Source organism: Phyllobates terribilis, unplaced genomic scaffold (genome assembly GCF_046119375.1).
Source record: "Phyllobates terribilis strain yellow unplaced genomic scaffold, ASM4611937v1 Scaffold_11__3_contigs__length_659146591, whole genome shotgun sequence".
NCBI classification, from domain to species: domain Eukaryota; kingdom Metazoa; phylum Chordata; class Amphibia; order Anura; family Dendrobatidae; genus Phyllobates; species Phyllobates terribilis.
This window is the reverse complement of record NW_027362771.1, coordinates 578,556,564-578,583,292: the sequence shown is the minus strand read 5'-3', so window position 1 is coordinate 578,583,292 and position 26,729 is coordinate 578,556,564. Positions and strand designations below refer to the sequence as shown.

Here is a 26,729-nt window from a genome sequence, read left to right as displayed (position 1 = left end):
ATTTCAAAAATGACCATTTTTTTGGTCTTTATTAAAATGAAAAGGTTGATCGAAAAGTTTGGGGGATCTAAGAGTGTGGCAACCCAGTAGTCATGATTACTTCGAATTCTGACAATATGAGGGTCATGCTGCAGGTAGTGCAGCAAGAAGGCACTTATGTGCCTTGCGCATCTCGGAGCCCCAAAATTATTTTCCGGGCTAGATGCAGCTAAAAATTATTTTTAATTTTAAATCTGGTGAAGCTTTAGTATAGATGGCCTAATAGGATCAGTGCTGCACACTGCTACAAAGCCCAAATTATTTTCCAGTCAAGATACAGATAAACATGATTAGTAATTTGAAAGCTTAAAACGGTTGGTAGGGTGATTTTAACCAATCATCAAGCTTTTACTCTCCCCAGGATGACACAGGGGTAGAAAAGTCGTTTTGGATCCATGATTTGTTCATCTTTATGAACGTGAGTCTGTCTACATTATCAGTGGAGAGCCGCGTGCGCTTATCTGTCAGCACACCACCAGCAGCGCTGAACACACGTTCAGACAGAACGCTGGCTGCGGGGCATGACAAGATCTCCAAGGCGTAAGTGGCTAGCTCCGGCCATTTATCCAGATTGGAAGCCCAAAAAGAGCAAGGGTCCAGTGACACAGTCGTGGCTTCAATGTTTACTTGGAGATACTCCTGTTCCATCGTCTCTAGGCGTTGACTATGTGTCAGACTTCTTGTCTCCTGTGGCCTTGCAAAGGATGGGCTAAAAAAGTGGTGAAATGATTCCGCAAAATTGATGTTACCAGCAGATACTGTGGTTCTGTTACGGTTTGAGTGCTGAACACTTGACGGTCCCACGGTTGGCAAGTTGGAACTGTGAGATTCACTACGTGCACCACTGGCATTTTGTGGAAAAGCACATGTAAGATTCTGCAACAGTCTCTGCTGATACTCCTGCATGCGTGCATCCCTTTCTATGGCAGGAATAATTTCTGCAAATTTACTTTTGTACCGGGGATCTAACAGTGTGGCAACCCAGTAGTCAGGATTATTTCTAATTCTCACAATTCGAGGGTCATGTTGCAGGTAGTGCAGCAAGAAGGCACTCATGTGTGTTGCGCATCCAGGAGCACCAAGTCCCTGTTGTGTTGGTGGCGAGGTAACAATCATGCTTCCTTCCTCTGTCCTCTCCCCCCAACCTCGCACAACAGAAATGTGATCAAGGTCTCCCTCATCTGATGAGTCTTCCATCAGTTCGTCCTCCACTTCTTCCTGGGCTCCTGCACCTTCCTCACTAGTTTGGCTGCTACCATGCGCCCTGGTAAAACCATCTCCCCCACCCTCACATGCCTGCCGCCTTGGTGCTGCCGACCGTCTGGACCTTGCTGATGTTACCCCTTCCGCATACAACTCCTCCTCCTCTACTTCCTCCACCTCCTCTTGTGCCACCACCTGACTCCGAATTCTGTTTAACATGTGCTCCAGCATGTAAATCACCGGAATAGTCATGCTGATAATGGCATCGTCAGCACTAAACATCTTCGTCGCCATTTCAAAACTGTGCAGAAGGGTGCATAGGTCCCTGATCTGAGACCACTCCTCCAGCGTGATTTGCCCCACCTCTGAATCTCGTTGGCCCAGGCTATACGTCAGAACGTATTGCACCAGGGCTTGTCGGTGCTGCCACAGTCGCTGCAACATGTGCAGAGTTGAATTCCACCGGGTAGGCACATCGCATTTTAGCCGGTGAAGTGGCAGGCCCAACGACTTCTGTAGAGATGTAAGTCGCTGAGCTGCGGGATGCGAACGGCGGAAGTGAGCACACAGCGACCGTGCCCTCTGCAGAAGGCCATCTAGTCTGGGATAGTGGGCTAAAAATTGCTGGACAACCAGGTTCAACACGTGAGCCCTACAAGGCACGTGTGTGACATTGCCCCGGCGAAGGGCCGCACCCAGGTTTGCAGCATTGTCGCACACGGCCTTCCCTGGTTTCAGGTCCAGTGGAGACAACCATTCATGAAATTGGTTCTCCAGAGCTGACCACAACTCCTCAGCTGTGTGACTCACATTTCCCAGACATTTCAATGTAAAAACCGCCTGATGACGTTGAGCCCTACTGCCAGCATAGTAAGGAGGTGTGCAGGATCCCTTCTGCGCAGTTAGAAAGCTTGTGGCATGACCAGACAGGCTTTGGGTGCAGGTGGAAGACCGAGAGGAGGTTGAGGAGGCAGAAGCAGTGGAGGAACTTTGACATAAAGAGGATTGGCGCACAACTCGTGGGGACGGCAAGACTTGGACAGCAGCCCCTTGTCCTGCTGTCACCATAGTTACCCAGTGCCCAGTCAGCGACATGTAACGCCCCTGTCCATGCCTACTCGTCCAAGTGTCTGTGGTGAAATGCACCCTGTCACACACAGAGTTTCTCAAAGAAGCGGTGATGTTGTGTGCGACATGCTGGTGGAGCGCAGGCACACCTTTCTTTGAGAAGTAGTGCCGACTGGGCATCTGGTACTGGGGCACTGCGACGGACATAAGGTCTTGAAAATCCTCTGTGTCCACCAGGCGGAAAGGCAGCATTTCTGTAGCCAAGAGCTTGCAGATGGTGAAATTCAACCTCTTAGCTTTCTCATGGCAAGGAGGAAATGGTCTCTTACTTGTCCACATCTGAGGGACCGAGGGCTGGCTATTGTGCTTAGACGGGGTTGATAAGGGTGTCCCCGGCAAACTGCCGGTCTGTGAGGAAGATGCAGGCGGACATGTTAGGTTGCCTTGATCCAAAGGTGGTGCTATCGATGTCGGACAGCGCTCAACACCAGCTGGTGTTACCACCTCCAAAGAAAATGATGACCTGCCAATCACGCTGGCTGTTGCGGGCAAAGAGGTGGCAGGTCTGCGCCCCAAAACAGGTGTGACTGCTGTCCCCCCAGTCACAGAGGATGAAGAGGCCGCGGATGCACAAGATATGGCAGACGGTGATTGGCCCGGCCGGCTAGGCCGCATTGTAGCACACTGAGCTTCCCACTGCAACTTATGCTTCATGTCCATGTGCCGGTTCATGCATGTAGTACAAATGTTACAGATAACACGAGTTGGGTCATCTTTATCGATCTGAAAAAATGCCCAGGCTATGCAAGGCTTAGCACCCATGCGACCTGAAGAGCCACCACGACTTGTGGTGAGAGGCAGAGTTGTGTTTGAGGATGCAGTTGTTGACGTGCTTCAAGTACTACGTCTCTGTCCAGGAAGGCGCAACCTGACCTCGTCGTCACTAGCATCTTCCTCCACCTCCTCTGCTGACCTCATCTCTTGGCTGACTGTGGGTTGACAGTAAGTGGGATCTCCGACCTCATCATCATCACCCTGTGCGTTATCACACCCGTCGTCCTCAGAGCCAACCTGTTCCTGCCCTGACAAAAAACTAAAGTTGTCGCTCCAATCAGGTATTTGAGTCTTATCATCGTCTTCCTCATTGTCTCCACCAACAGGAGTTACAGTTTGGGAATGAGGGTCTACATTATGGTCAGAACCTTCTGCGTCTGGTCCTGGATCCGACTCATAAAGATTCTGGGCATCAGTGCAGATCATTTCCTCGTCTGGATTCACAGAAGCGCTGGAGTCGACCTCTGATTCCCAGGCTATAGTATGAGTAAACAGCTCTGCAGACTCAACCATCTGTTCTACCTCATACTCAGACGGGCAGCTGGAGATTTGGGAGCTGTGAGGAAGCAAGTGCGATTTGGGTGACACCTTTGAGGACTGGAGTATTTGTGATGTTGAAGTTGATGTGGAGGAGAGCCCACTTAAAGGAGCACTTGATATCCGTTGAAGCACCTGCTGTTTTTGTGCCTCATCTGGAATTTGTAGCGATTGGCGTGGCCGTAAGAAAGGGATCTTATCACATTGTCCGCTAAAAGAAGTAGACATTTTAGTTTGGCTGGAAGATGGTCTTTCTTCTGCAGATGTTACTGTTGCTTTAACACCTACCCCACGGACACAACCTTTTTTCCCCTTCCCAACACGCCTATTCCCCTTTCCACCAGCAGCAGGCCTTTTTCCACTCATTTTGGTGGTTAACTAATTCACAACTCTGGAGTTGTTTGCACAAAAAAACAATGGATGGTAACCGAGCAGAGCTGAGTGGCCAAACTGTGGTATTAGGCCAAAACTATTGGCTGGGTTAGATGCAGAAAAAAATTATTTTGAATTTGCAACCTGATGGAGGTCAGTATAGATGGACTAATACAAATAGTCCCACACACTGCTAGAAGCCCAAATATTTTTTCAGAGGTACTGTAGATGTAGATAAAAATTATTTTTATTTGCAACCTGATGGAGGTCAGTATAGATGGACTAATAGACCAAGTCCCACACACTGCTAGAAGCCCAAATATTTTTTCAGAGCTAGATGCAGAAAAAAATTATTTTTAATTTGCAACCTGATGGAGGTCAGTATAGATGGACTAATAGACCAAGTCCCACACACCGCTAGAAGCCCAATTATTTTTTCAGAGCTAGATGCAGAAAAAAATTATATTCAATTTGCAACCTGCTGGAGGTCAGTATAGAAGGACTAATAGAACAAGTCCCACACACTGCTAGAAGCCCAAATATTTTTTCAGAGCTAAATGAAGAAAAAAATTATTTTTAATTTGCAACCTGATGGAGGTCAGTATAGATGGGCTAATAGACCAAGTCCCACACACTGCTAGAAGCCCAAATATTTTTTCAGAGGTAGATGCAGAAAAAAATTATTTTTAATTTGCAACCTGATGGAGGTCAGTATAGATGGACTAATAGACCAAGTCCCACACACCGCTAGAAGCCCAAATATTTTTTCAGAGCTAGATGCAGAAAAAAAATATTTTTAATTTGCAACCTGATGGAGGTCAGTATAGATGGACTAATAGACCAAGTCCCACACACTGCTAGAAGCCCAAATATTTTTTCAGAGCTAGATGCAGAAAAAAATTATTTTTAATTTGCAACCTGATGGAGGTCAGTATAGATGGACTAATAGACCAAGTCCCACACACCGCTAGAAGCCCAAATATTTTTTCAGAGCTAGATGCAGAAAAAAATTATTTTTAATTTGCAACCTGATGGAGGTCAGTATAGATGGACTAATAGACCAAGTCCCACACACTGCTAGAAGCCCAAATATTTTTTCAGAGCTAGATGCAGAAAAAAATTATATTCAGTTTGCAACCTGATGGAGGTCAGTATAGATGGACTAATAGAATGATGCTATGCCCAAAAGATTTTACTTCACTAGGTGCAGTAAAAAAATTGGTATTCTATACACAGGTGTTATATCTTGCAACACAGATAGGCTACTCCACTGACTAACACACTCTGCAATAGGCCAAAAAGGATTAGCTTTGCTAGATTCAGCCAAATGCTGTGAAAAAAACTTGCACAGCACTGGCACAGACCTGCCTGGCAAAAACTGATAGGAACTCATGTAACCTAGTCCTGAAAAGGACTCCAATTACAATTAGTCTTTACTCCCCCAACCTATCTATTTAAGAGCACAGACCTCCCTGATAAAAGTCGTAGGAAATGCTGTAACCTAGTCCTTAAAAGGACTGAAATCACAACTATTCCCTACTCCCAAGCTATCTGTATATTTGTGCGAAAATTGGCTTGAAATTAACAAGGTATAGCGCACACAGCAACAGCGGTGCCGTCTAACACGCAGCTGCAGCAGTGAGAAAATGGTGGCGACGGGGAAAATGTCTTGGTCTTATAGGGCAAGGACATGTGACATACACTGCCAATGACACATGCCCTTGCTTGTGTGAAAAAAAGCACTTTGCTCCGAGTGTGCGCTGCTGATAGGCTGACAGATTGCACCTCCCCACTGCAAATGCGGGAAAGAGAAAAAAAAATGGAGATCTTCATTGTTCCTGCAGAGATCCATCCCCTGCCCCTCCCCCCACCCCGCTGTACACTCAAACTGCGTATTAACATTAATTTTCATCATTACTGAGAAAAAATCCAGTTATGATTTTGGTGCATGAACAGTTATCGAACATAACCTCGAACAGCCGAATTTTTCTCAAATTGTTCGTGTTCGCCGAACGGCTCGAACACCGCCCAAAACAGCTCGAATTTGAGATTGGCGACCAGTTCGAGTAGAACAACGCTCATCTCTAATAGTGTCTTCCTGAATGTTCAGACACAAATATATCTGTTTGAAAGATTCTGGGGTAGACCAGAAAAATATAGCTGTGGTTTTGCAGTTCCAGGGTTCAAATCTCTGTATTTTACAGCTTTTGGTATTTTTTCCGTAAAGAAAAACATTAATAGTGTCTCCCTGATTGTTCAGACACAAATATATCTGTTGAAAGATTCTGGTGTAGGCCAGAAAAATATAACTGTGTTTTTGCAGTTCCACATTTCAAATCTCTGTATTATCCATCTTTTGGTATATTTTCCGTAAAGAAAAACATTAATAGTGTCTCCCTGATTGTTCAGACACAAATATATCTGTTTGAAAGATTCTGGTGTAGGCCAGAAAAATATAACTATGGTTTTGCAGTTCCACGGTTCAAGTCTCTGTATTATACAGCTTTTCGTATTTTTTCCGTAAAGAAAAACTGTAATAGTGTCTCCCTTATTGTTCAGACACGAATATATCTATTTGAAATATTCTGGTGTAGGCCAGAAAAATATAACTGTGGATTTGCGGTTCCACGGTTCAAATCTCAGTATTATCCATCTTTTGGTATTTTATCCGTAAAGAAAAACAATAATAGTGTCTCCCTGATTGTTCAGACACAAATATATCTCTTTGAAAGTTTCTGGTGCAGGCCAGTAAAATATGACTGTGGTTATGCAGTTCCACAGTTCAAATCTCTGTATTATCCATCTTTTGTTATTTTTTCCGTAAAGAAAAACAGTAATAGTGTCTCCCTGATTGTTCAGACACAAATATATCTGTTTCAAAGATTCTGATGTAGGCCAGAAAAATATAACTGTGGTTTTGCAGTTCCATGGGTCAAATCTCTGTATTATCCAGCTTTTGTTTGTTTTTCTGTAGAGAAAAACAGTAATAGTGTCTCCGTGATTGTTCAGACACAAATATATCTGTTTGAAAGATTCTGGTGTAGGCCAGAAAAATATGTCTGTGGTTTTACAGTTCCACAGTTCAAATCTCTGTATTATCCAGCTTTTGGTATTTTTTCCGTAAAGAAAAACAGTAATTGTGTCTCCCTGATTGTTCAAACACAAATATATCTGTTTGAAAGTTTCTGGTGTAGGCCAGAAAAATATAACTGTGGTTTTTTAGTTCCACATTTCAAATCTCTGTATTATCCAGCTTTTGGTATTTTTTCCGTAAAGAAAAAAAGTAGTAGTGTATCCCTGATTGTTCAGACATAAATATGTCTGTTTGAAAGATTCTGGTGTACGCCAGGAAAATATAACTGTGGTTTTGCAGTTCCCCATTTCAAATCTCTGTATTATCCAGCTTTTGGTATTTTTTCCGTGAAGAAAAACAGTAATAGTGTCTCCCTGAATGTTCAGACACAAATATATCTGTTTGAAAGATTATGGTGTAGGCCAGAAAAATATAACTGTGGTATTGCAGTTCCCCGGTTCACATCTCTGTAATATCCATCTTTTGGCAATTTTTCCGTAAAGAAAAACAGTAATAGTGTCTCCCTGATTGTTTAGACAGAAATATATCTGTTTAAAAGAATCTGGGGTATGCCATATAACTATAACTGTGGTTTTTCAGTTCCACGGGTCAAATCTCTGTATTATCCTGTTTTTGGCATTTTTGCCATAAAAAAATCCGTAATAGTGTCTCCCTGACTGGTCAAACACCAATATATCTGTTTAAAAGAATCTGGAGTATGCCACATAACTATAACTGTGGTTTTGCAGTTCCACATTTCAAATCTCTGTATTATCCAGCTTTTGGTATTTTTTCCATAAAGAAAGACAGTAATAGTGTGTTCCTGAATGTTCAGACAAATATATCTGTTTGAAAGATTCTGGAGTAGGCCAGAAAAATATAACTGTAGTTTTGCAGTTCCACGGTTCAAGTCTCTGTATTATCCATCTTTTGGTATTTTTCCGCAAAGAAACACAGTAATAGTGTCTCCCTGATTGTTCAGACACAAATATATCTGTTTGAAAGATTCTGGTGTAGGCCAGAAAAATATGACTGTGGTTTTGCAGTTCAACAGTTCAAATCTCTGTATTATCCAGCTTTTGGTATTTTTTCCAGAAAGAAAAACAGTAATAGTGTCTCCGTGATTGTTCAGACACAAATACAGTCATATGAAAAAGTTTGGGCACCCCTATTAATCTTAAGCTTAATGTTTTATAAAAATTGGTGTTTTTGCAACAGCTATTTCAGTTTGATATATGTAATAACTGTTGGACACAGTAATGTTTATGCCTTGAAATGAGATTTATTGTACTAACAGAAAATGTGCAATCTGCATTTAAACAAAATTTGACAGGTGCATAAGTATGGGCACCCTTATCATTTTCTTGTTTTAAATACTCCTTCCTACTTTTTACTGACTTACTAAAGCACTTTTTTTGGTTTTGTAACCTCATTGAGATTTGAACTTCATAGCCAGGTGTATGCAATCATGAGAAAAGCTACTTAAAGTGGCCACTTGCAAGTTGTTCTCCTGTTTGAATCTCCTCTGAAGAGTGGCATCATGGGCTCCTCAAAACAACTGTCAAATGATCTGAAAACAAATATTATTCAACATAGTTGTTCAGGGGAAGGATACAAAAAGCTGTCTCAGAGATTTAACCTGTCAGTTTCCACTGTGAGGAACATAGTAAGGAAATGGAAGAACACAGGGACAGTTCTTGTTAAGGCCAGAAGTGGCAGGCCAAGAAAAACATCAGAAAGGCAGAGAAGAAAAATGGTGAGATCAGTCAAGGACAATCCTCAGACCACCTCCAGAGAGCTGTAGCATCAACTTGCTGCAGATGGTGTCACTGTGCATCGGTCAACTATACAACGCACTTTGCACAAGGAGAAGCTGTATGGGAGAGTGATGCGAAAGAAGCCGTTTCTGCAAGCACGCCACAAACAGAGTCGGCTGAGGTATGCAAAAGCACATTTGGAGAAGCCAATTTCTTTTTGGAAGAAGGTCCTGTGGACTGATGAAACCAAGATTGAGTTATTTGGTCATACAAAAAGGCGTTATGCATGGTGGCAAAAAAACACAGCATTCCAAGAAAAACACTTGCTACCCACAGTAAAATTTGGTGGAGGTTCCATCATGCTTTGGGGCTGTGTGGTCAATGCCGGCACCGGGAATCTTGTTAAAGTTGAGGGACACATGGATTCCACTCAGTATCAGCAGATTCTTGACAATAGTGTGAAAGAATCAGTGACAAAGTTGAAGTTACGCAGGGGATGGATCTTTCAGCAAGACAATGATCCAAAACACCGCTCCAAATCTACTCAGGCATTCATGCAGAGGAACAATTACAATGTTATGGAATGGCCATCCCAGTCCCCTGACCTGAATATCATTGAACATCTGTGGGATCATTTGAAGAGGGCTGTCCATGCTCGGCGACCATCAAACTTAACTGAACTGGAATTGTTTTGTAAAGAGGAATGGTCAAAAATACCTTCATCCAGGATCCAGGAACTCATTAAAAGCTACAGGAAGCGACTAGAGGCTGTTATTTTTGCAAAAGGAGGATCTACTAAATATTAATGTCACTTTTCTGGTGAGGTGCCCATACTTATGCACCTGTCAAATTTTGTTTGAATGCAGATTGCACATTTTCTGTTAGTACAATAAACCTCATTTCAAGGCAGAAACATTACTGTGTCCAACAGTTATTACATATATCAAACTGAAATAGCTGTTGCAAAAACACCAATTTTTATAAAACATTAAGCTTAAGATTAATAGGGGTGCCCAAACTTTTTCATATGACTGTATATCTGTTTGAAAGATTCTGTTGTAGGCCAGAAAAATATGACTGTGGTTTTGCAGTTCCACAGTTCAAATCTCTGTACTATCCAGCTTTTGGTATTTTTTCAGTAAAGAAAAACAGTAATAGTGTCTCCCTGATTGTTCAGAAACAATTTATCTGTTTGAAAGATTCTGGTGTGGGCCATAAAAATATGACTGTGGTTTTGCAGTTCCACAGTTCAAATCTCTGTATTATCAAGCTTTTGGTATTTTTTCCATAAAGAAAAACAGTAATAGTGTCTCCGTGATTGTTCAGACACAAATATATCTGTTTGAATGATTCTGGTGTAACCCAGAAAAACATAACTGTGGTTTTGCAGTTTCTTTGTTCAAATCTCTGTATTATCCAGCTTTTGGTATTTTTTCCGTAAAGAAAAACAGTAATAGTGTCTCCCTGATTGTTCAAACACAAATATATCTCTTTGAAAGTTTCTGGTGTAGGCCAGAAAAATATAACTGTGGTTTTGCAGTTCCACAGTTCAAATCTCTGCATTATCCTGCCTTTGGTATTTTTTTCGTAAAGAAAAAAAGTAGTAGTGTATCCCTGATTGTTCAGACATAATATATCTGTTTGAAAGATTCTGGTGTACGCCAGGAAAATATAACTGTGTTTTTGCAGTTCCACGTTTCAAATTTCGGTATTATCCAGCTTTTGATATTTTTTCCGTGAAGAAAAACGGTAATAGTGTCTCCCTGAATGTTCAGACACAAATATGTCTGTTTGAAAGTTTCTGATGTAGGCCAGAAAAATATAACTGTGGTTTTGCAGTTCCAGAGTTCAAATCTCCGTATTATCCAGCTTTTGGTATTTTTTCTGCAGAGAAAAACAGTAATAGTGTCTCCCTGATTTTTCAGACACAAATATATCTGTTTGAAAGATTCTGGTGTAGGCCAGAAAAATATAACTGTGGTTTTGTAGTTCCACGGTACAAATCTCTGGATTATCCAGCTTTTGGTATTTTTTCCATAAAGAAAAACAGTAATAGTGTCTCCCTGATTGTTCAGACACAAATATATCTGTTTGAAAGATTCTGGTGTAGGCCAGAAAAATATGACTGTGGTTTTGCAGTTCCACAGTTCAAATCTCTGTATTATCCAGCTTTTGGTATTTTTTCAGTAAAGAAAAACAGTAATAGTGTCTCCCTGATTGTTCAGAAACAATACATCTGTTTGAAAGATTCTGGTGTAGGCCAGAAAAATATAACTGTGGTTTTGCAGTTCCACATTTCAAATATCTGTATTATACAGCTTTTGGTATTTTTTCCGTAAAGGAAAACAATAATAGTGTATCCTTCATTGTTCAGACACAAATATATCTGTTTGAAAGATTCTGGTGTAGGCCAGAAAAATATAACTGTGGTTTTGCAGTTCCACGGTTCAAATTTCTGTGTTATCCAGCTTTTGTTATTTTTTTCGTAAAGAAAAACAGTAATAGTGTCTCCCTGATTGCTCAAACAGAAATATATCTGTTTGAAAGTTTCTGGTGTAGGCCAGAAAAATATAACTGCGGTTTTGCAGTTCCACAGTTCAAATCTCTGTATTATCCAGCATTTGGTATTTTTTCCGTTAAGAAAATAAGAAGTAGGGTATCCCTGATTGTTCAGACATAAATATATCTGTTTGAAAGATTCTGGGGTACGCCAGGAAAATATAACTGTGGTTTTGCAGTTCCATGTTTCAAATCTCTGTATTATCCAGCTTTTGGTAGTTTTTCCGTAAAGAAAAACAGTAATAGTGTCTCCCTGAATGTTCAGACACAAATATATCTGTTTGAAAGATTCTGGTGCAGGCCAGAAAAATATAACTGTGGTATTGCAGTTCCACGGTTCAAATCTCTGTATTATCCATCTTTTGCTATTTTTTCCGGAAAGAAAAACAGTAATAGTGTCTACCTGATTATTTAGACAGAAATATATCTGTTTGAAAGATTCTGGTGTAGGCCAGAAAAATTCAACTGTGGTTTTGCAGTTCCCCGGTTCAAATCTCTGTATTATCCATCTTTTTGTGTTTTTTCCGTAAAGAAAAACAGTAATAGTGTCTCCATGATTGTTCAGACACAAATATATCTGTTTGAAAGATTTTGGTGTAGGCCAGAAAAATATAACTGTGGTTTTGCAGTTCCAAGGGTCAAATCTCTGTATTATCCAGCTTTTGGTATTTTTTCCGTAAAGAAAAACAGTAATAGTGTCTCCCTGATTGTTCAGACACAAATATATCTGTTTGAAAGATTCTGGTGTAGGCCAGAAAAATATAACTGTGGTTTTTCAGTGCCACGGGTCAAATCTCTGTATTATCATGTTTTTGGCATTTTTGCCATAAAAAAATCCGTAATAGTGTCTCCCTGACTGGTCAGACACCAATATATTTGTTTAAAAGAATCTGGAGTATGCCACATAACTATAACTGTGGTTTTGCAGTTCCACGTTTCAAATCTCTGCATTATCCAGCTTTTGGTATTTTTTCCATAAAGAAAGACAGTAATAGTGTGTTCCTGAATGTTCAGACACAAATATATCTGTTTGAAAGATTCTGGAGTAGGCCAGAAAAATATAACTGTAGTTTTGCAGTTCCACAGTTCATGTCTCTGTATTATCCATCTTTTGGTATTTTTTCCGCAAAGAAACACAGTAATAGTGTCTCCCTGATTGTTCAGGCACAAATATATCTGTTTGAAAGATTCTGGTGTAGGCCAGAAAAATATAACTGAGGTTTTGTAGTTCCACGGTTCAAACCTCTGGATTATCCAGCTTTTGGTATTTTTTCCATAAAGAAAAACAGTAATAGTGTCTCCCTGATTGTTCAAACACAAATATATCTCTTTGAAAGTTTCTGGTGTAGGCCAGAAAAATATAACTGTGGTTTTGCAGTTCCACAGTTCAAATCTCTGCATTATCCTGCCTTTGGTATTTTTTTCGTAAAGAAAAAAGTAGTAGTGTATCCCTGATTGTTCAGACATAATATATCTGTTTGAAAGATTCTGGTGTACGCCAGGAAATTTTAACTGTGTTTTTGCAGTTCCACGTTTCAAATTTCGGTATTATCCAGCTTTTGATATTTTTTCCGTGAAGAAAAACGGTAATAGTGTCTCCCTGAATGTTCAGACACAAATATGTCTGTTTGAAAGTTTCTGATGTAGGCCAGAAAAATATAACTGTGGTTTTGCAGTTCCAGAGTTCAAATCTCCGTATTATCCAGCTTTTGATATTTTTTCTGCAGAGAAAAACAGTAATAGTGTCTCCCTGATTTTTCAGACACAAATATATCTGTTTGAAAGATTCTGGTGTAGGCCAGAAAAATATAACTGTGGTTTTGTAGGTCCATGGTACAAATCTCTGGATTATCCAGCTTTTGGTATTTTTTCCATAAAGAAAAACAGTAATAGTGTCTCCCTGATTGTTCAGACACAAATATATCTGTTTGAAAGATTCTGGTGTAGGCCAGAAAAATATGACTGTGGTTTTGCAGTTCCACAGTTCAAATCTCTGTATTATCCAGCTTTTGGTATTTTTTCAGTAAAGAAAAACAGTAATAGTGTCTCCCTGATTGTTCAGAAACAATATATCTGTTTGAAAGATTCTGGTGTAGGCCAGAAAAATATAGCTGTGGTTTTTCAGTTCCACTTTTCAAATATCTGTATTATACAGCTTTTGGTATTTTTTCCGTAAAGAAAAACAATAATAGTTTCTCCTTCATTGTTCAGACACAAATATATCTGTTTGAAAGATTCTGGTGTAGGCCATAAAAATATAACTGTTGTTTTGCAGTTCCACGGTTCAAATGTCTGTGTTATCCAGCTTTTGGTATTTTTTTCGTAAAGAAAAACAGTAATAGTGTCTCCCTGATTGCTCAAACACAAATATATCTGTTTGAAAGTTTCTGGTGTAGTCCAGAAAAATATAACTGCGGTTTTGCAGTTCCACAATTCAAATCTCTGTATTATCCAGCTTTTGGTATTTTTTCCGTTAAGAAAAAAAGAAGTAGGGTATCCCTGATTGTTCAGACATAAATATTTCTGTTTGAAAGATTCTGGGGTACGCCAGGAAAATATAACTGTGGTTTTGCAGTTCCATGTTTCAAATCTCTGTATTATCCAGCTTTTGGTAGTTTTCCGTAAAGAAAATCAGTAATAGTGTCTCCCTGAATGTTCAGACACAAATATATCTGTTTGAAACATTCTGGTGCAGGCCAGAAAAATATAACTATGGTATTGCAGTTCCACGGTTCAAATCTCTGTATTATCCAGCTTTTGCTATTTTTTCCAGAAAGAAAAACAGTAATAGTGTCTACCTGATTGTTTAGACAGAAATATATCTGTTTGAAAGATTCTGGTGTAGGCCAGAAAAATTCAACTGTGGTTTTGCAGTTCCCCGGTTCAAATCTCGGTATTATCCATCTTTTTGTGTTTTTTCCGTAAAGAAAAACAGTAATAGTGTCTCCCTGATTGTTCAGAAACAATATATGTGTTTGAAAGATTCTGGTGTAGGCCAGAAAAATATGACTGTGGTTTTGCAGTTCCACAGTTCAAATCTCTGTATTATCAAGCTTTTGGTATTTTTTCCATAAAGAAAAACAGTAATAGTGTCTCCGTGATTGTTCAGACAGAAATATATCTGTTTGAATGACTCTGGTGTAACCCAGAAAAATATAACTGTGGTTTTGCAGTTTCTTGGTTCAAATCTCTGTATTATCCAGCTTTTGGTATTTTTTCCGTAAAGAAAAACAGTAATAGTGTCTCCCTGATTGTTCAAACACAAATATATCTCTTTGAAAGTTTCTGGTGTAGGCCAGAAAAATATAACTGTGGTTTTGCAGTTCCACAGTTCAAATCTCTGCATTATCCTGCCTTTGGTATTTTTTTCGTAAAGAAAAAAAGTAGTAGTGTATCCCTGATTGTTCAGACATAATATATCTGTTTGAAAGATTCTGGTGTACGCCAGGAAAATATAACTGTGTTTTTGCAGTTCCACGTTTCAAATTTCGGTATTATCCAGCTTTTGATATTTTTTCCGTGAAGAAAAACAGTAATAGTGTCTCCCTGATTGCTTAGATACAAATATATCTGTTTGAAAGATTATGGTGTAGGCCAGAAAAATATAACTGTGTTTTTGCAGTTCCGCGGTTCAAATCTCTGTAGTTTCAAGCTTTTGGTATTTTTTCCGTAAAGAAAAACAGTAATAGTGTCTCCCTGATTGTTCAGAAACAATATATCTGTTTGAAAGATTCTGGTGTAGGCCAGAAAAATATGACTGTGGTTTTGCAGTTCCACAGTTCAAATCTCAGTATTATCCAGCTTTTGGTATTTTTTCCAAAAAGAAAAACTGTAATAGTGTCTACGTGACTGTTCAGACACAAATATATCTGTTTGAATGATTCTGGTGTAAGCCAGAAAAATATAACTGTGGTTTTGCAGTTTCTTGGTTCAAATCTCTGTATTATCCAGCTTTTGGTATTTTTTTCATAAAAAAAAACAGTAATAGTGTCTCCCTGATTGTTTAGATACAAATATATCTGTTTGAAAGATTATGGTGTAAGCCAGAAAAATATAACTGTGGTTTTGCAGTTCCACAGTTCAAATCTCTGTATTATCCAGCCTTTGGTATTTTTTCCTTAAAGAAAAAAGTAGAAGTGTATCCCTGATTGTTCAGACATAAATATATCTGTTTGAAAGATTCTGGTGTACGCCAGGAAAATATAACTGTGGTTTTGCAGTTCCACGTTTCAAATTTCTGTATTATCCAGCTTTTGGTATTTTTTCCGTGAAGAAAAACAGTAATAGTGTTTCCCTGAATGCTCAGACACAAATATATCTGTTTGAAAGTTTCTGATGTAGGCCAGAAAAATATAACTGTGGTTTTGCAGTTCCACTTTTCAAATCTCTGTATTATCCAGCTATTGGTATTTTTTCCGTAAAGAAAAACAGTAATAGTGTCTCCCTGATTGTTCAGACACAAGTATATCTGTTTGAAAGATTCTGGTGTAGGCCAGAAAAATATAAGTGTGGTTTTGCAGTTCCACGGTACAAATCTCTGTATTATCCATCTTTTGGTATTTTTTCCGTAAAGTAAAACAGTAATAGTGTCTCCCTGATTGTTCAGACACAAATATATCTGTTTGAAAGATTCTGGTGTAGGCCAGAAAAATATAACTGTGGTTTTGCATTTCCAAGGGTCAATTCTCTGTATTATCCTGTTTTTGGCATGTTTTGCCGTAAAAAAAGCTCTTAATAGTGTCTCCCTGACTGGTCAGACACCAATATATCTGTTTAAAAGAATCTGGGGTGTGCCTAATAACTATAACTGTGGTTTTTCATTTCCACGGGTCAAATCTCTGTATTATCCTGTTTTTGGCATTTTTTGCCATAAAAAAATCCGTTATAGTGTCTCCCTGACTGGTCAGACACCAATATATCTGTTTAAAAGAATCTGGGGTATGCCACATAACTATAACTGTGGTTTTGCAGTTCCACGTTTCAAATCTCTGCATTATTCAGCTTTTGGTATTTTTTCCGTAAAGAAAGGCAGTAATAGTGTGTTCCTGAATGTTCAGACACAAATATTTCTGTTTGAAAGATTATGGTGTGGGCCAGAAAAATATCACTGTAGTTTTGCAGTTCCACGGTGCAAATCTCTGTATTATCCATCTTTTGGTATTTTTTCCGCAAAGAAACACAGTAATAGTGTCTCCTTGATTGTTCCGGCACAAATATATCTGTTTGAAAGATTCTGGTGTAGGCCAGAAAAATATAACTGAGGTTTTGTAGTTCCACGGTTCAAATCTCTGGATTATCCAGCTTTTGGTATTTTTTCCATAAAGAAAAACAGTAATAGTGTCTCCCTGATTGTTCAGACACAAATATGTCTCTTTGAAAGTTTCTGGTGTAGGCCAGAAAAATATGACTGTGGTTTTGCAGTTCCACAGTTCAAATCTCTGTATTATCCAGCTTTTGGTATTTTTTCAGTAAAGAAAAACAGTAATAGTGTCTCCCTGATTGTTCAGAAACAATATATGTGTTTGAAAGATTCTGCTGTAGGCCAGAAAAATATGACTGTGGTTTTGCAGTTCCACAGTTCAAATCTCTGTATTATCAAGCTTTTGGTATTTTTTCCTAAAGAAAAACAGTAATAGTGTCTCCGTGATTGTTCAGACACAAATATATCTGTTTGAATGATTCTGGTGTAACCCAGAAAAATATAATTGTGGTTTTGCAGTTTCTTGGTTCAAATCTCTGTATTATCCAGCTTTTGGTATTTTTTCCATAAAGTAAAACAGTAATAGTGTCTCCCTGATTGTTCAGACACAAATATATCTGTTTGAAAGATTCTGGTGTAGGCCAGAAAAATATAACTGTGGTTTTGCAGTTCCACATTTCAAATTTCTGTATTATCCAGCTTTTGGTATTTTTTCCGTGAAGAAAAACAGTAATAGTGTCTCCCTGAATGCTCAGACACACATATATCTGTTTGAAAGATTGTGCTGTAGGCCAGAAAAATATCACTGTGGTTTTGCAGTTCCAAGGGTCAAATCTCTGTATTATCCTGTTTTGGGCTTTTTTTGCCATAAAAAAATCCGTAATAGTGTCTCCCTGACTTGTCAGACACCAATATATCTGTTTAAAAGAATCTGGAGTATGCCACATAACTATAACTGTGGTTTTGCAGTTCCACGTTTCAAATCTCTGTATTATCCAGCTTTTGGTATTTTTTCCGTAAAGAAAGAGAGTAATAGTGTGTTCCTGAATGTTCAGACACAAATATATCTGTTTGAAAGATTCTGGAGTAGGCCAGAAAAATATAACTGTAGTTTAGCAGTTCCACGGTTCAAGTCTCTTTATTATCCATCTTTTGGTATTTTTTCCGCAAAGAAACACAGTAATAGAGTCTCCCTGATTGTTCAGACACAAATATATCTGTTTGAAAGATTCTGGTGTAGGCCAGAAAAATATAACTGTGGTTTTGTAGTTCCACGGTACAAATCTCTGGATTATCCAGCTTTTGGTATCTTTTCCATAAAGAAAAACAGTAATAGTGTCTCCCTGATTGTTCAGACACAAATATATCTGTTTGAAAGATTCTGGTGTAGGCCAGAAAAATATGACTGTGATTTTGCAGATCCACAGTTCAAGTCTCTGTATTATCCAGCTTTTGATATTTTTTCCATAAAGAAAAACAGTAATAGTGTCTCCGTGATTGTTCAGACACAAATATATCTGTTTGAATGATTCTGGTGTAAGCCAGAAAAATATAACTGTGGTTTTGCAGTTTCTTGGTTCAAATCTCTGTATTATCCAGCTTTTGGTATTTTTTCCGTAAAGAAAAACAGTAATAGTGTCTCCCTGATTGCTTAGATACAAATATATCTGTTTGAAAGATTATGGTATAGGCCAGAAAAATATAACTGTGTTTTTGCAGTTCCGCGATTCAAATCTCTGTAGTATCAAGCTTTTGGTATTTTTTCCGTAAAGAAAAACAGTAATAGTGTCTCCCTGATTGCTCAGAAACAATATATCTGTTTGAAAGATTCTGGTGTAGGCCAGAAAAATATAACTGTGGTTTTGTAGTTCCACGGTACAAATCTCTGGATTATCCAGCTTTTGGTATCTTTTCCATAAAGAAAAACAGTAATAGTGTCTCCCTGATTGTTCAGACACAAATATATCTGTTTGAAAGATTCTGGTGTAGGCCAGAAAAATATGACTGTGATTTTGCAGATCCACAGTTCAAGTCTCTGTATTATCCAGCTTTTGATATTTTTTCCATAAAGAAAAACAGTAATAGTGTCTCCGTGATTGTTCAGACACAAATATATCTGTTTGAATGATTCTGGTGTAAGCCAGAAAAATATAACTGTGGTTTTGCAGTTTCTTGGTTCAAATCTCTGTATTATCCAGCTTTTGGTATTTTTTCCGTAAAGAAAAACAGTAATAGTGTCTCCCTGATTGCTTAGATACAAATATATCTGTTTGAAAGATTATGGTATAGGCCAGAAAAATATAACTGTGTTTTTGCAGTTCCGCGATTCAAATCTCTGTAGTATCAAGCTTTTGGTATTTTTTCCGTAAAGAAAAACAGTAATAGTGTCTCCCTGATTGCTCAGAAACAATATATCTGTTTGAAAGATTCTGGTGTAGGCCAGAAAAATATAACTGAGGTTTTGTAGTTCCACGGTTCAAATCTCTGGATTATCCAGCTTTTGGTATTTTTTCCATAAAGAAAAATAGTAATAGTGTCTCCCTGATTGTTCAGACACAAATATGTCTCTTTGAAAGTTTCTGGTGTAGGCCAGAAAAATATGACTGTGGTTTTGCAGTTCAACAGTTCAAATCTCTGTATTATCCAGCTTTTGGTATTTTTTCCATAAAGAAAAACAGTAATAGTTTCTCCGTGATTGTTCAGACACAAATATATCTGTTTGAAAGATTCTGGTGTAGGCCAGAAAAATATGACTGTGGTTTTGCAGTTCCACAGTTCAAATCTCTGTATTATCCAGCTTTTGGTATTTTTTCAGTAAAGAAAAACAGTAATAGTGTCTCCCTGATTGTTCCGAAACAATATATGTGTTTGAAAGATTCTGGTGTAGGCCAGAAAAATATGACTGTGGTTTTGCAGTTCCACAGTTCAAATCTCTGCATTATCCTGCCTTTGGTATTTTTTTCGTAAAGAAAAAAAGTAGTAGTGTATCCCTGATTGTTCAGACATAATATGTCTGTTTGAAAGATTCTGGTGTATGCCAGGAAAATATAACTGTGTTTTTGCAGTTCCACGTTTCAAATTTCGGTATTATCCAGCTTTTGATATTTTTTCCGTGAAGAAAAACAGTAATAGTGTCTCCGTGATTATTCAGACACAAATATATCTGTTTGAAAGATTCTGGTGTAGGCCAGAAAAATATAACTGTGGTTTTGCAGTTCCAGAGTTCAAATCTCCGTATTATCCAGCTTTTGGTATTTTTTCTGCAGAGAAAAACAGTAATAGTGTCTCCCTGATTTTTCAGACACAAATATATCTGTTTGAAAGATTCTGGTGTAGGCCAGAAAAATATAACTGTGGTTTTGCAGTTTCTTGGTTGAAATCTCTGTATTATCCAGCTTTTGGTATTTTTTTCATAAAAAAAAACAGTAATAGTGTCTCCCTGATTGTTCAGATACAAATATATCTGTTTGAAAGATTATGGTGTAGGCCAGAAAAATATAACTGTGGTTTTGCAGTTCCACGGTTCAAATCTCTGTATTATCCAGCTTTTGGTATTTTTTCCGTAAAGAAAGAGAGTAATAGTGTGTTCCTGAATGTTCAGACACAAATATATCTGTTTGAAAGATTCTGGAGTAGGCCAGAAAAATATAACTGTACTTTAGCAGTTCCACGGTTCAAGTCTCTTTATTATCCATCTTTTGGTATTTTTTCCGCAAAGAAACACAGTAATAGAGTCTCCCTGATTGTTCAGACACAAATATATCTGTTTGAAAGATTCTGGTGTAGGCCAGAAAAATATGACTGTGATTTTGCAGATCCACAGTTCAAGTCTCTGTATTATCCAGCTTTTGATATTTTTTCCATAAAGAAAAACAGTAATAGTGTCTCCGTGATTGTTCAGACACAAATATATCTGTTTGAATGATTCTGGTGTAAGCCAGAAAAATATAACTGTGGTTTTGCAGTTTCTTGGTTCAAATCTCTGTATTATCCAGCTTTTGGTACTTTTTCCGTAAAGAAAAACAGTAATAGTGTCTCCCTGATTGCTTAGATACAAATATATCTGTTTGAAAGATTATGGTGTAGGCCAGAAAAATATAACTGTGTTTTTGCAGTTCCGCGGTTCAAATCTCTGTAGTATCAAGCTTTTGGTATTTTTTCCATAAAGAAAAACAGTAATAGTGTCTCCCTGATTGCTCAGAAACAATATATCTGTTTGACAGATTCTGGTGTAGGCCAGAAAAATATAACTGAGGTTTTGTAGTTCCACGGTTCAAATCTCTGGATTATCCAGCTTTTGGTATTTTTTCCATAAAGAAAAATAGTAATAGTGTGTCCCTGATTCTTCAGACACAAATATGTCTCTTTGAAAGTTTCTGGTGTAGGCCAGAAAAATATGACTGTGGTTTTGCAGTTCAACAGTTCAAATCTCTGTATTATCCAGCTTTTGGTATTTTTTCCATAAAGAAAAACAGTAATAGTTTCTCCGTGATTATACAGACACAAATATATCTGTTTGAAAGATTCTGGTGTAGGCCAGAAAAATATAAGTGTGGTTTTGCAGTTCCACGGTACAAATCTCTGTATTATCCAGCTTTTGGTATTTTTTCCATAAAGTAAAACAGCAATAGTGTCTCCCTGATTGTTCAGACACAAATATATCTGTTTGAAAGATTCTGGTGTAGGCCAGAAAAATATAACTGTGGTTTTGCAGTTTCACATTTCAAATCTCTGTATTATCCATCTTTTGGTATTTTTTCCATAAAGAAAAACAGTAATAGTGTCTCCCTGATTGTTCAGACACAAATATATCTGTTTGAAAGATTCTGGTGTAGGCCAGAAAAATATAACTGTGGTTTTGCAGTTCCAAGGGTCAATTCTCTGTATTATCCTGTTTTGGGAATGTTTTGCCGTAAAAAAGCTCTTAATAGTGTCTCCCTGACTGGTCAGACACCAATATATCTGTTTAAAAGAATCTGGGGTGTGCCTAATAACTATAACTGTGGTTTTTCATTTCCACGGGTCAAATCTCTGTATTATCCTGTTTTTGGCATTTTTTGCCATAAAAAAATCCGTTATAGTGTCTCCCTGACTGGTCAGACACCAATATATCTGTTTAAAAGAATCTGGGGTATGCCACATAACTATAACTGTGGTTTTGCAGTTCCACATTTCAAATCTCTGCATTATTCAGCTTTTGGTAGTTTTTCCGTAAAGAAAGACAGTAATAGTGTGTTCCTGAATGTTCAGACACAAATATTTCTGTTTGAAAGATTATGGTGTGGGCCAGAAAAATATCACTGTAGTTTTGCAGTTCCACGGTGCAAATCTCTGTATTATCCATCTTTTGGTATTTTTTCCGCAAAGAAAAACAGTAATAGTGTCTCTCTGATTGTTCAGACACAAATATATTTGTTTGAAAGATTCTGGTGTAGGCCAGAAAAATATAACTGTGGTTTTGTAGTTCCACGGTTCAAATCTCTGTATTATCCAGCTTTTGGTATTTTTTCCAAAAAGAAAAACAGTAATAGTGTCTCTGTGATTGTCCAGACACAAATATATCTGTTTGAATGATTCTGGTGTAAGCCAGAAAAATATAACTGTGGTTTTGCAGTTTCTTGGTTCAAATCTCTGTATTATCCAGCTTTTGGTATTTTTTTCATAAAAAAAAAACAGTAATAGTGTCTCCCTGATTGTTTAGATACAAATAGATCTGTTTGAAAGATTATGGTGTAAGCCAGAAAAATATAACTGTGGTTTTGCAGTTCCACGGTTCACATCTCTGTATTATGGAGCTTTTGGTATTTTTTCCGTAAAGAAAAACAGTAATAGTGTCTCCCTGATTGTTAAACACAAATATATCTCTTTGAAAGTTTCTGGTGTAGGCCAGAAAAATATAACTGTGGTTTTGCAGTTCCACTTTTCAAATCTCTATATTATCCAGCCTTTGGTATTTTTTCCTTAAAGAAAAAAGTAGAAGTGTATCCCTGATTGTTCAGACATAAATATATCTGTTTGAAAGATTCTGGTGTACGCCAGGAAAATATAACTGTGGTTTTGCAGTTCCACGTTTCAAATTTCTGTATTATCCAGCTTTTGGTATTTTTTCCGTGAAGAAAAACAGGAATAGTGTTTCCCTGAATGCTCAGACACAAATATGTCTGTTTGAAAGTTTCTGATGTAGGCCAGAAAAATATAACTGTGGTTTTGCAGTTCCACTTTTCAAATCTCTGTATTATCCAGCTATTGGTATTTTTTCCGTAAAGAAAAACAGTAATAGTGTCTCCCTGATTGTTCAGACACAAGTATATCTGTTTGAAAGATTCTGGTGTAGGCCAGAAAAATATAAGTGTGGTTTTGCAGTTCCACGGTACAAATCTCTGTATTATCCATCTTTTGGTATTTTTTCCGTAAAGTAAAACAGTAATAGTGTCTCCCTGAATGTTCAGACACAAATATTTCTGTTTGAAAGATTCTGGTGTAGGCCAGAAAAATATAACTGTAGTTTTGCAGTTCCACGGTTCAAATCTCTGTATTATCCATCTTTTGGTATTTTTTCCGCAAAGAAAAACAGTAATAGTGTCTCTCTGATTGTTCAGACACAAATATATTTGTTTGAAAGATTCTGGTGTAGGCCAGAAAAATATAACTGTGGTTTTGTAGTTCCACGGTTCAAATCTCTGTATTATCCAGCTTTTGGTATTTTTTCCATAAAGAAAAACAGTAAAAGCGTCTCTCTGATTGTCCAGACACAAATATATCTGTTTGAAAGATTCTGGCGTAGGCCAGAAAAATATAACTGTGGTTTTGCAGTTCCACAGTTCAAATCTCTGCATTATCCAGCTTTTGGTATTTTTTCAGTAAAGAAAAACAGTAATAGTGTCTCCCTGATTGTTCAGAAACAATATATCTGTTTGCAAGTTTCTGGTGTAGGCCAGAAAAATATGACTGTGGTTTTGCAGTTCCACATTTCAAATCTTTGTATTATCCAGCTTTTGGTATTTTTTTCTGTATAGAAAAACAGTAATAGTGTCTCCCTGATTTTTCAGACACAGATATATCTGTTTGAAAGATTCTGGTGTAGTCCAGAAAAATATAACTGTTGTTTTGCAGTTTCTTGGTTCAAATCTCTGTATTATCCAGCTTTTGGTATTTTTTTCATAAAAAAAACAGTAATAGTGTCTCCCTGATTGTGCAGATACAAATATATCTGTTTGAAAAATTATGGTGTAGGCCAGAAAAATATAACTGTGGTTTTGCAGTTCCACGGTTCAAATCTCTGTATTATCCAGCTTTTGGTATTTTTTCCGTAAAGAAAAACAGTAATAGTGTCTCCCTGATTGTTCAAACACAAATATATCTCTTTGAAAGTTTCTGATGTAGGCCAGAAAAATATAACTGTGGTTTTGCAGTTCCACTTTTCAAATATCTGTATTATCCAGCTATTGGTATTTTTTCCGTAAAGAAAAACAGTAATAGTGTCTCCCTGATTGTTCAGACACAAGTATATCTGTTTGAAAGATTCTGGTGTAGGCCAGAAAAATATAAGTGTGGTTTTGCAGTTCCATGGAACAAATCTCTGTATTATCCATCTTTTGGTATTTTTTCCATAAAGTAAAACAGTAATAGTGTCTCCCTGATTGTTCAGACACAAATATATCTGTTTGAAAGATTCTGGTGTAGGCCAGAAAAATATAACTGTGGTTTTGCAGTTTCACATTTCAAATCTCTGTATTATCCATCTTTTGGTATTTTTTCCATAAAGAAAAACAGTAATAGTGTCTCCCTGATTGTTCAGACACAAATATATCTGTTTGAAAGATTCTGGTGTAGGCCAGAAAAATATAACTGTGGTTTTGCAGTTCCAAGGGTCAATTCTCTGTATTATCCTGTTTTTGGCATGTTTTGCCGTAAAAAAGCTCTTAATAGTGTCTCCCTGACTGGTCAGACACCAATATATCTGTTTAAAAGAATCTGGGGTGTGCCTAATAACTATAACTGTGGTTTTTCATTTCCACGGGTCAAATCTCTGTATTATCCTGTTTTTGGCATTTTTTGCCATAAAAAAATCCGTTATAGTGTCTCCCTGACTGGTCAGACACCAATATATCTGTTTAAAAGAATCTGGGGTATGCCACATAACTATAACTGTGGTTTTGCAGTTCCACATTTCAAATCTCTGCATTATTCAGCTTTTGGTACTTTTTCCGTAAAGAAAGACAGTAATAGTGTGTTCCTGAATGTTCAGACACAAATATTTCTGTTTGAAAAATTATGGTGTGGGCCAGAAAAATATCACTGTAGTTTTGCAGTTCCACGGTGCAAATCTCTGTATTATCCATCTTTTGGTATTTTTTCCGCAAAGAAAAACAGTAATAGTGTCTCTCTGATTGTTCAGACACAAATATATTTGTTTGAAAGATTCTGGTGTAGGCCAGAAAAATATAACTGTGGTTTTGTAGTTCCACGGTTCAAATCTCTGTATTATCCAGCTTTTGGTATTTTTTCCAAAAAGAAAAACAGTAATAGTGTCTCTGTGATTGTCCAGACACAAATATATCTGTTTGAAAGATTCTGGCGTAGGCCAGAAAAATATAACTGTGGTTTTGCAGTTCCACAGTTCAAATCTCTGCATAATCCAGCTTTTGGTATTTTTTCCGTGAAGAAAAACAGTAATAGTGTTTCCCTGAATGCTCAGACACAAATATATCTGTTTGAAAGTTTCTGATGTAGGCCACAAAAATATAACTATGGTTTTGCAGTTCCAAGGGTAAATTCTCTGTATTATCCTGTTTTTGGCATTTTTTGCCGTAAGAAAGCTCTTAATAGTGTCTCCCTGACTGGTCAGACACCAATATATCTGTTTAAAAGAATCTGGGGTGTGCCAAATAACTATAACTGTGGTTTTTCAGTTCCACGGGTCAAATCTCTGTATTATCCTGTTTTTGGCATTTTTTTTTTAAAAAAAATCTGTTATAGTGTCTCCCTGACTGGTCAGACACCAATATATCTGTTTAAAAGAATCTGGTGTAGGCCATAAAAATATAACTGTGGTTTTGCATTTCCACTGTTCAAATCTCTGTATTATCCAGCTTTTGGTATTTGTTTCCTAAAGAAAAACAGTAATAGTGTCTCCCTGATTGTTCAGATACAAATATATCTGTTTGAAAGATTATGGTGTAGGCCAACAAAAATATAACTTTGGTTTTGCAGTTCCACGGTTCAAATCTCTATATTATCCAGCTTTTGGTATTTTTTCCGTTAATAAAAACATTAATAGTGTCTCCCTGATAGTTCAGACATAAATATATCTGTTTGAAAGATTCTGGTGTACGCCAGGAAAAAATAACTGGTTTTTCATTTCCACGGTTCAAATCTCTGTATTATCCAGCTTTTGGTATTTTTTCCGTGAAGAAAAACAGTAATAGTGTCTCCCTGAATGTTCAGACACAAATATATCTGTTTGAAAGATTCTGGTGTAGGCCAGAAAAATATAACTGTGGTTTTGCAGTTCCACGGTTCAAATCTCTGTATTATCTACCTTTTGGTATTTTTTCCGTGAAGAAAATCAGTAATAGTGTCTCCATGATTGTTCAGACACAAATATATCTGTTTGAAAGAATCTGGTGTAGGCCAGAAAAATATAACTGTGGTTTTGCAGTTCCACGGTTCAAATCTCTGTATTATCCATCTTTTCGTATTTTTTCCGTAAAGAAAAACAGTAATAGTGTCTCAATGATTGTTCAGACACAAATATATCTGTTTGAAAGATTCTGGTGTAGGCCAGAAAAATATAACTGTGGTTTTGCAGTTCCAAGGGTCAAATCTCTGTATTACCCTGTTTTTGGCATTTTTTGCCATAAAAAACCCCACAATAGTGTCTCCCTGACTGGTCAGACACCAATATATCTGTTTAAAAGATTCTGGGGTATACCACTTAACTTTAACTGTGGTTTTTCAGTTCCAAGGGTCAAATCTCTGTATTATCCTGGTTTTATCATTTTTTACCGTAAAAAAATCCGTAATAGTGTCTCCCTGACTGGCCAGACACCAATATATCTGTTTAAAAGAGTCTGGTGTAGGCCAG

General features: G+C 37.6%; 1 protein-coding gene across 2 annotated transcripts in view; it reads left to right on the top strand.

The window, feature by feature from the left end:
• The window catches only part of LOC141166959 (beta-1,3-galactosyltransferase 2-like), a 330,044-nt gene that overhangs the window by 253,229 nt on the left and 50,086 nt on the right, over positions 1-26,729 (top strand). The window lies entirely within an intron of this gene.